Below are 8,353 nucleotides of genomic sequence, written 5' to 3' on the forward strand. Positions count from 1 at the left end.
TCACTTTTCATGTAGCATCCAAGTGGAGAAAGTTCTCCCCCATCTGAAGACCCTCGAGTACCCTTGCATGACCAGTGAACAGTAGGTTCTTTAGGGATAAAAGCAGACAGACACTTTCCTGTCTGGATAAACACAGAAAGTTTTATTTTTAATCCTCAGGACACTTGAGGGATCCTCAAAGTCATTCAGATGTCAAACTCAGAAATGGCTGTGGTCAGGACTCCTGGAGCCTAAAAGGACTTCTTGTTTGAAAAGCTGATGAAGATGCAGTAAATGTGCTAAAACAAAGATACACATGCCTGGATAGGAATTTAAAAAACAACAAAACACAGCACCACTCATTCTGTGTGGATGAATCCGACCTGATCCTCTCTGATGGATCAAGTTGATATGAATTAGGCACCTTTGACAAGAAAGGATCCCTGAGGTTCCCCAAAGAATTATTTATCATCAGGGAAAGGACCTGGACCAGAGGACCAGGAGGGGCCAGGATGTCAGACACCATCTTGCCTCTGCCTCCCCTACAACCCCCAGGAGAGGAGGGTGAGGATGACTGGGAATCCAAGTGGCTCCGTTCCTTCTCCCCTCAACCCCCTGACTGTATCGTGCCCACAAACAGCACTGTGGGACAGGCTCCTCAGGGGGAGGGGGATTGCAGAGGACTGTCCAGCTCTGTTTCCTGGACCTTCCTCCAGGAGCTGGGAGGATGCCTGCTGAGGGGGACACGGGAGGGCCCTCTGCCGGTGCTCCCCACCCCCTTCACCACCGTGCACTCCTCTTCCCTAAAGAGACTTTGCAGTGAAACAGTACGTGAGTCAATGAAGTATGATGTAAGAAGCGAAAGAAAAAATAAGAGGATGGGGCAATGAATAACTTCGACCCCACATCTGAGCTATCTGCTTGTGGGGAAACTCCGTGTGGAACCCATTACCCCAACCTCTAGGGACAGTGACTGTGCTTGACCACAACTCTTAAAAGTCCAAGCGTGGGGCGCCTCTGAGGCCCGTGCAGAGGGACAAAACTCAGAGGGCTAGTTTGCTAGAGTCACACCTTCTCACAACAGCAGCCCCAGCAGGAGGTAAAGGGGGCCAAAGGGACACTGACCAGAGCCTAGAGTCCACGGTCTCCTGGAGGTTAAGGGGAGGTTCGACCCCTCCCCGGCTGGATAAGCCCAGGTGTGGGGGGTGCTTAGGGTGACTGGGGAGCCCCAAGGGGTGCACCTCCATACTGAGTGACTTGTGCATGTGCGGCTACCAGAGGTTTGAAAGTGAAAGTGAAAGTGAAAATTGCGTCCGACTTTTTGCCACCCCATGGACTGTACAGTCCATGGAACTCTCCAGACCAGAATACTGGAGTGGGTAGCCTTTCCCTTCTCCAGGGGATCTTCCCAACTCAAGGATCAAACCTAGGTCTCCCGCATTGCTGGTGGATTCTTTACCACCTGAGCCACAAGAGAAGCCCAAGCATACTGGAGTGGATAGCCTATCCCTTCTCCAGCGGATCTTCCCAACCCAGGAATCCAACCAGGGGCTCTTGCATTGCAGGCAGATTCTTTACCAACTGAGCTCTCAGGGAAACCAGTGGTTTACTGATGAGATAAAGGGATGGGACAGTTACTGCGCCCTAGGCAATAAAGGAGATGGTGAAGCTACACAAGGAATATTGCTAACCAGGATTCTTTTTTTTTTTCATTACATTAAATTTACTCATAAACATATTCTAAAAATGTACAATTTGTTGTGCAGAAGCTTTTAATTTTAATTACATCCCATTTGTTTATTTTTGCTTTTATTTCCAGTATCCTGGGAGGTGGGTCATAGACGATCCTGCTGTGGTTTATGTCGGAGAGTGTTTTGCTTATGTTCTCCTCTAGGAATTTTATAGTTTCTGGTCTTACATTTAGATCTTTAATCCATTTTGAGTTTATTTTTGTGTATGCTGTTAGAAAGTGTTCTAGTTTCATTCTTTTACAAGTGGTTGACCAGTTTTCCCAGCACCACTTGTTAAAGAGATTGTCTTTAATCCATTGTATATTCTTTCCTCCTTTGTCAAAGATAAGGTGTCCATAGGTACATGGATTTATCTCTGGGCTTTCTATTTTGTTCCACTGATCTATATTTCTGTCTTTGTGCCAGTACCATACTGTCTTGATGACTGTGGCTTTGTAGTAGAGCCTGAAGTCAGGCAGGTTGATTCCTTCAGTTGCAATCTTCTTTCTCAAGATTGCTTTGGCTATTCGAGGTTTTCTGTATTTCCATACAAATTGTGAAATTATTTGTTCTAGCTCTGTGAAAAATACTGTTGGTAGCTTGATAGGGATTGCATTGAATCTATAGATTACTTTGGGTAGTATACTCATTTTCACTATATTGATTTTTCCAATCCATGAACATGGTATATTTCTCCATCTATTAGTGTCCTCTTTGTTTTCTTTCACCAGTGTTTTATAGTTGAAACATGTATAATATCATATAAGAAATGAATCACCAGTCCAGGTTGATGCAGGATACAGGATGCTTGGGGCTGGTGCACTGGGATGACCCAGAGGGATGGTGTGGGAAGGGAGGTGGGAGGGGAATTCAGGATGGGAAACACGTGCACACCCATGGTGGATTCATGTTGATGTATGGCAAAACCAATACAATATTGTAAAGTAATTAGCCTCCAATTAAAATAAATAAATTTAAATTAAAAAAGAAAAATAAATAAAAATGTACAATTTTTTTCTTTTTTAATGAAGTATAATAAAATATTTAAAAATCCCAAAACAGAATACCTGACATATAAAATTCAAAATCAAATTAGCAGAATATTAAAAAATTTACAGAAGGATATCTTTAAAAAATATTTATATATATTATTTATATATATATTTATATTTATATTTTTTCATGTTGTGGGGAGGGGGTGGGGAGTGGGTTCATGTTTGGGAACGCATGTACACCCGTGGTGGATTCATGTTAATGTATGGCAAAACCAATACAGAATTGTAAAGTAAAATAAAAAATAAATTAAAAAATAATAAAAATAAATAAAAAATAAATAAAAAAATATTTATAAAGTTACATGCAATTATGTAGAATTCATATTTAAAAAATGGCTCACAAATGGAAGAATTTTCCTTCATTCCTGAAAAGAAAATATGTCCAAGAGAAATTGTGAAAAGGCAAAGCACAAGTACATTTCCATGTACTCCACTCATGCCTGAAAGACTAGCAACAGAACAAAAGAAAGGGGGAGGAAGAGGGATGAGCTTCCCTGGAGGCTCAGTGGGAAAGAACCAGCCTGCCAATGCAAGAGACACTGGGCTTGGTCCCTGGGTTGGGAAGATGCCCTGGAGAAGGAAAAGGCAACCCACTCCAATATTCTTGCCTGGAAAATCCCGTGGACAGAGGAGCCTGGTGGGCTACAGTCCATGATGTTGCAGAGCCGGACAGGACCGAGAAACTAAACAACAGAAACAACAAGGAGAGGGGGAGAAGGGTGTGTGTGCACGCAGGTTAGGCCACCGATTTCGGAACAGGTGCCTTCTGCAGGGGGCTCATGTGAGTGAGGAAATTGGGTACTATATTAATCTTTAAGCTCCCATTCAGTTCAATTCAGTTGCTCAGTTGTGTCCGATTCTTTGCACTCCCAGGAACTGCAGCAGAGCAGGCTTCCCTGTCCTTCACCAACTCCCACAGCTTGCTCAGACTCATGTCCATTGAGTCGGTGATGCCATCCAGCCATCTCATCCTCTGTCATCCCCTTCTCCTGCCTTCAATCTTTCCAAGCATCAGGGTCTTTTTCAGTGAGTCCATTCTTTGCATCAGATGGCCAAAGTATTGGAGTTTCAGCTTCAACATCATATCTTCCAGTGAATATTTGGAACTGATTTCCTTTAGGATGGACTGGTTGGATCTCCTTGCAGCCCAAGGGACTCTCAAGAGTCTTCTCCAACACCACAGTTCAAAAGCATCAATTCTTTGGCGCTCAGCTTTCTTTATAGTCCAACTCTCACACCCATAAATGACTACTGGAAAAACCATAGCTTTGACTAGATGGACCTTTGTTGGCAAAGTAATGTATCTGCTGTCTAGGTTGGTCATAGCTTTTCCTCCAAGGAGCAAGCATCTTTTAATTTCAAGGCTGCAGTCATCATCTGCAATGATTTTGGAGCCCCAAAATATAAAGTCTGTCTCTGTTTCCACTGTTTCCCCATCTATTTGCCATGAAGTGATGGGACCAGATGCCAGGATCTTAATTTTCTGAATGTTGAGTCTTAAGCCAACTTTTTCACTCTCCTCTTTCACTTTCATCAAGAGGCTCTTTAGCTCTTCTTCAGTTTCTGCCATAAGGGTGGTGTCATCTGTACATCTGAGGTTACTGATATTTCTCCCATCAATCTTATTTCCAGCTTGTGTTTCATCCAGCCTGGCATTTAGCATGATGTACTCTGCATATAAGTTATATGAACAGAGTGGCAATATACAGCCTTTTCCCGATTTGGAACCAGTCTGTTGTTCTATGTCCAGCTCTAACTGTTGTTTCTTGACCTGCATACAGATTTCTCAGGAGGCAGGTCAGGTGGTCTGGTATTCCCATCTCTTGAAGAATGTTCCACAGTTTGTTGTGATCTACAAAGCTGACTGCCAAAGAATTGATGCTTTTGAACTGTGGTGTTGGAGAAGACTCTTGAGAGTCCCTTGGACTGCAAGGAGATCCAACCAGTCCATTCTGAAGGAGATCAGCCCTGGGATTTCTTTGGAAGGAATGATGCTAAAGCTGAAACCAGTACTTTGGCCACCTCATGCGAAGAGTTGACTCACTGGAAAAGACTCTGATGCTGGGAGGGATTAGGGACAGGAGGAAAAGGGGACAACAGAGGATGAGATGGCTGGATGGTATCACTGACTCAATGGACGTGAGTCTGAGTGAACTCCGGGAGTTGGTGATGGACAGGGAGGCCTGGCCTGCTGCGATTCATGGGGTCGCAAAGAGTCAGACACGAATGAGCGACTGAAATGACTGACACAGTCAAAGGCTTCAGCGTAGTCGATAAAGCAGAAGTAGATGTTTTTCTGGAACTCTCTTGCTTTTTCAATGATCCAGAAGATGTTGGCAATTTGATCTCTGCTTCCTCCCCCTTTTCTAAATCCAGCTTGAACATCTGGAAGTTCACAGTTCACACACTGCTGAAGACTGGCTTGGAGAATTTTGAGCATTACTTTGCTAGCATGTGATGTGAGTGCAGTTGTGCGGTAGTTTGAACATTCTTTGGCATTGCCTTTCTTTCTTTTGTAAGCTCCCATCCGATAGCCTTTTCCCTCTTATGCCTGAGTTCTTGTGTAAACTTTGCTTTTCACCCTTTTCCACCAACAGAGAAGGGAAAGGCCAAGGATCCAGGGGAATTGTACGTCAGTGAACCTTAATTGGGGTGACTTGGACCCACAGGGAGGTTTGTTTGGCAATGTCTAGAGACATTTTTGTCTATCACAACTTGGGGAGGGGGACTGCTACTGGTTTCTCATAGGTAGAGGCCCAGGGATGCAAGTAAATCACCCTATGATGCACAGGACACCCACACAACAGAAAATCATTTGATCCAAAATATCCATAGTACTAAGATTGAGATACCCTGTTATTGGCTACGGGAAGAAAATGAGCTTCTCAAATCCCAAGAAATGTCCAGAACAACACACCTATGCTGACTGTCATTATGCCTTGGCCCTGAGCAGCGGTTATGCTCTGGAGATGCTGAAAAGATGAATTTTTGCCACACTGACCCAATGCCTCCCATCGTTTTATTACAGATGGAGTGTCTTCTGTGCTAGTAAGAAAGGATGGGCACCATGTAGCTTCATTCCTCTGTGCACGTGAGACACTGAGCAATAATTAACAATCTATAAAGAAAAGCTTCAGTGCACAAGGGCAGGGGCTTACGTGAAGAAACCCTTCAGTGGGTTTTGTAAAGGCTCAGTTCTTCCCAGATTTGACTGTTGGATGGGCCCTGGTTCTCCAGGAGGCAATGATGGAGGGAATAGCTCACAGGGTTCGCAGCTGGGCTCACCTGGACGCCAAGAATGATCCCATCGTACTTGAACTCAGACTAACGCATTCACTGTTCATCTCATATATAAAACAGAGCTAGCGCTGCATCCCACTGCTACTGGGATGAAAAAGAAAAAATCCCTAAAAAATACTTGCAGTATGTAATAGGCACTCAGTAAATGTTATTGTTCCTTGTTAAATATGGAAAGGAAACAATTCCCAACGGGGCTGTGAAGGAAAAAGAAGGAACTAGGATGTAATGGGCTCTGTTGCCATCCACTCACTGTACCTGGCTCACCTCATCCTCATGGTCCTGGTAGGATTACTCCCCATGGATACAGAGCCAAGGCTGAGCAGGAACAAGCTTCATGCCCCACTCGGAATGAATAAGCAGAGCGAGCAGGGAACCTAGGATGTCTGGTTACGAAGCCTCATCTTGCCCTACCCCACCGCTTGCTCAGAAAACCCCTAAAGGTATCAAATTCCCAGGCCCGAGGCCAGAAACATAGATGAAGAATCACCCCCAGAGATCCTCTCACTGGGAAATTAACTAGAGCAGACAAAGCCTGCCCTTCTCCAGAAGGAGGGCCCGGGTGAGTTTCATCAGAGCTCTCCTGATGACCCCAAGACATAATCTCTGGGCCTCCAAGCCTTTGAGGTGAGCTGGGGGGCGTGGAACAGGGGAGCCATTGTTCTCTAATTAGAGCCTGGGTCTCCTCTGAGGCTCAGGGTGGGCCCCTTGACATGGAGCCTTCACCTGCTCCAAGCCAGAGCATTCTAATTCCTCCTCCCCCACAGAGGCGGCCCGCCTGCCAGGTTCATGAAAGGCTGTCCTCTTGATGTGAGGAGGGGGAGGAGGGTCGCGTGATGAAGGGTCTTTCCTGGGGGTATAAAGGACTCAGTCCCCATCCTGTTCAAAGCCAGGCGTCATTCATTCAACGGCTTTCCAGTGGGACCTTCAAGGTAGGCAGCCCCTTCTCCTGATGGTGTAGTGGAGGGGGAGAGGGAGGCAGGGAGGGATGGGGGAAGAGGGTTAGGGATGGAAGAAGACAGGGAAGGATGTAGGGAGGGAGGAGGGTGAGGATGAAGGAAGAGAGGGAGGAGGGTGAGGATGAAGGAAGAGAGGGAGGAGGGAGATGCTTTCAAGGGATGTCTGAGACCTGAGACCTGGATGCTACTCCAAGATGTAGGTAGCAACTCCAAGGCACCCTGAACCCTTGTACAAAGAGATGTGATGCCAGAGAACAACATCTGGTGAATTCACCTGGGGGAAAAAAATCCAGCACAACACATCGGTGAGAGTCCAACACATTTGTGTGGGCCATTGTCCCTCCCTAGGGCAGCTGATGTGGAAATAAAATAAGCGTTAATCCCAGGCCAGCCTTACTGAGCACCTAGTTCGTGGCCAGGTATGTCCCTGCTTGACAAGGATGACTTCATTCAGTCCTAACCACGCCCTGAGGAAGATGTACTGCCCAGGAAGACAAGCACAGGCAGCTTTTGTGTCCGGCTCAGGGCACTCATGAATGGAGAGGCAGAGCTGGAACCCCCACCTGCCAGCTCCATCCCAGGTCTGTCTGGCTAGAAAGGCTTTGCTCTTAGACACATCCTAGAGGGGGTGGCATCAGTCTGCAGGGGAAATTTTGGTGAGTCGGGCCTCCAGTGCATGCAGACCAACAATCCCACAAGACAGTACTGCCCTGGGGTCACTAACAGCCCCAGAGGCTTTCGTGGGCAAAGTAAGAAAAGGCAGTTTGCCTCCAGATGAACTCAGTCCACCCCCAAGGGCACCTGCCTCTGCCAGCCGAAGGAGGCTGGATTCCAGCAGGAGGATGCTGGATTTTTGCAACGGCCCTGAGCCATCACCCGCCACCAGATCCTAATGTGCGTGTCCCCCACCCCCACATTTCAAGCGCCCTCCCCATTGCTCAGGGCTGAGCACGTGCCATCACCTCTGGGCACACCATGGTTTCCCTTCTCTTAGCCCCCAGTTGGGGGCCATCAGCTGCAGTGTCACACCACACTCTGGCAAGTAGCTGCCACTCTGGGGGCCTCCCAAGCTAGTATTGTCAAAAACTTCAACAGTTACAGAGTGAACAAAATGACGAGGCTGCTTATTTGGAATTTAATGACCAGGATCACAGTTTAGGGGAAAACACCTTGACCAAAGACTTAAGTTGGACAGGCTGGCCTCAGTTTGATTCTTGCCTCTGGTGCTGCCCTGGTGCCCTTGCAGGGGTGCCTTTTGGCAAAGGCGGCCTTGGCAAGTTCCCAGGCCTCTCTGAGCCTTGGTTCTCCACCTAGAAAGTTCTAGCATTGGAAT

This window comes from Oryx dammah, unplaced genomic scaffold, assembly GCF_014754425.2.
Source record: "Oryx dammah isolate SB20612 unplaced genomic scaffold, SCBI_Odam_1.1 HiC_scaffold_19, whole genome shotgun sequence".
Taxonomy (NCBI): domain Eukaryota; kingdom Metazoa; phylum Chordata; class Mammalia; order Artiodactyla; family Bovidae; genus Oryx; species Oryx dammah.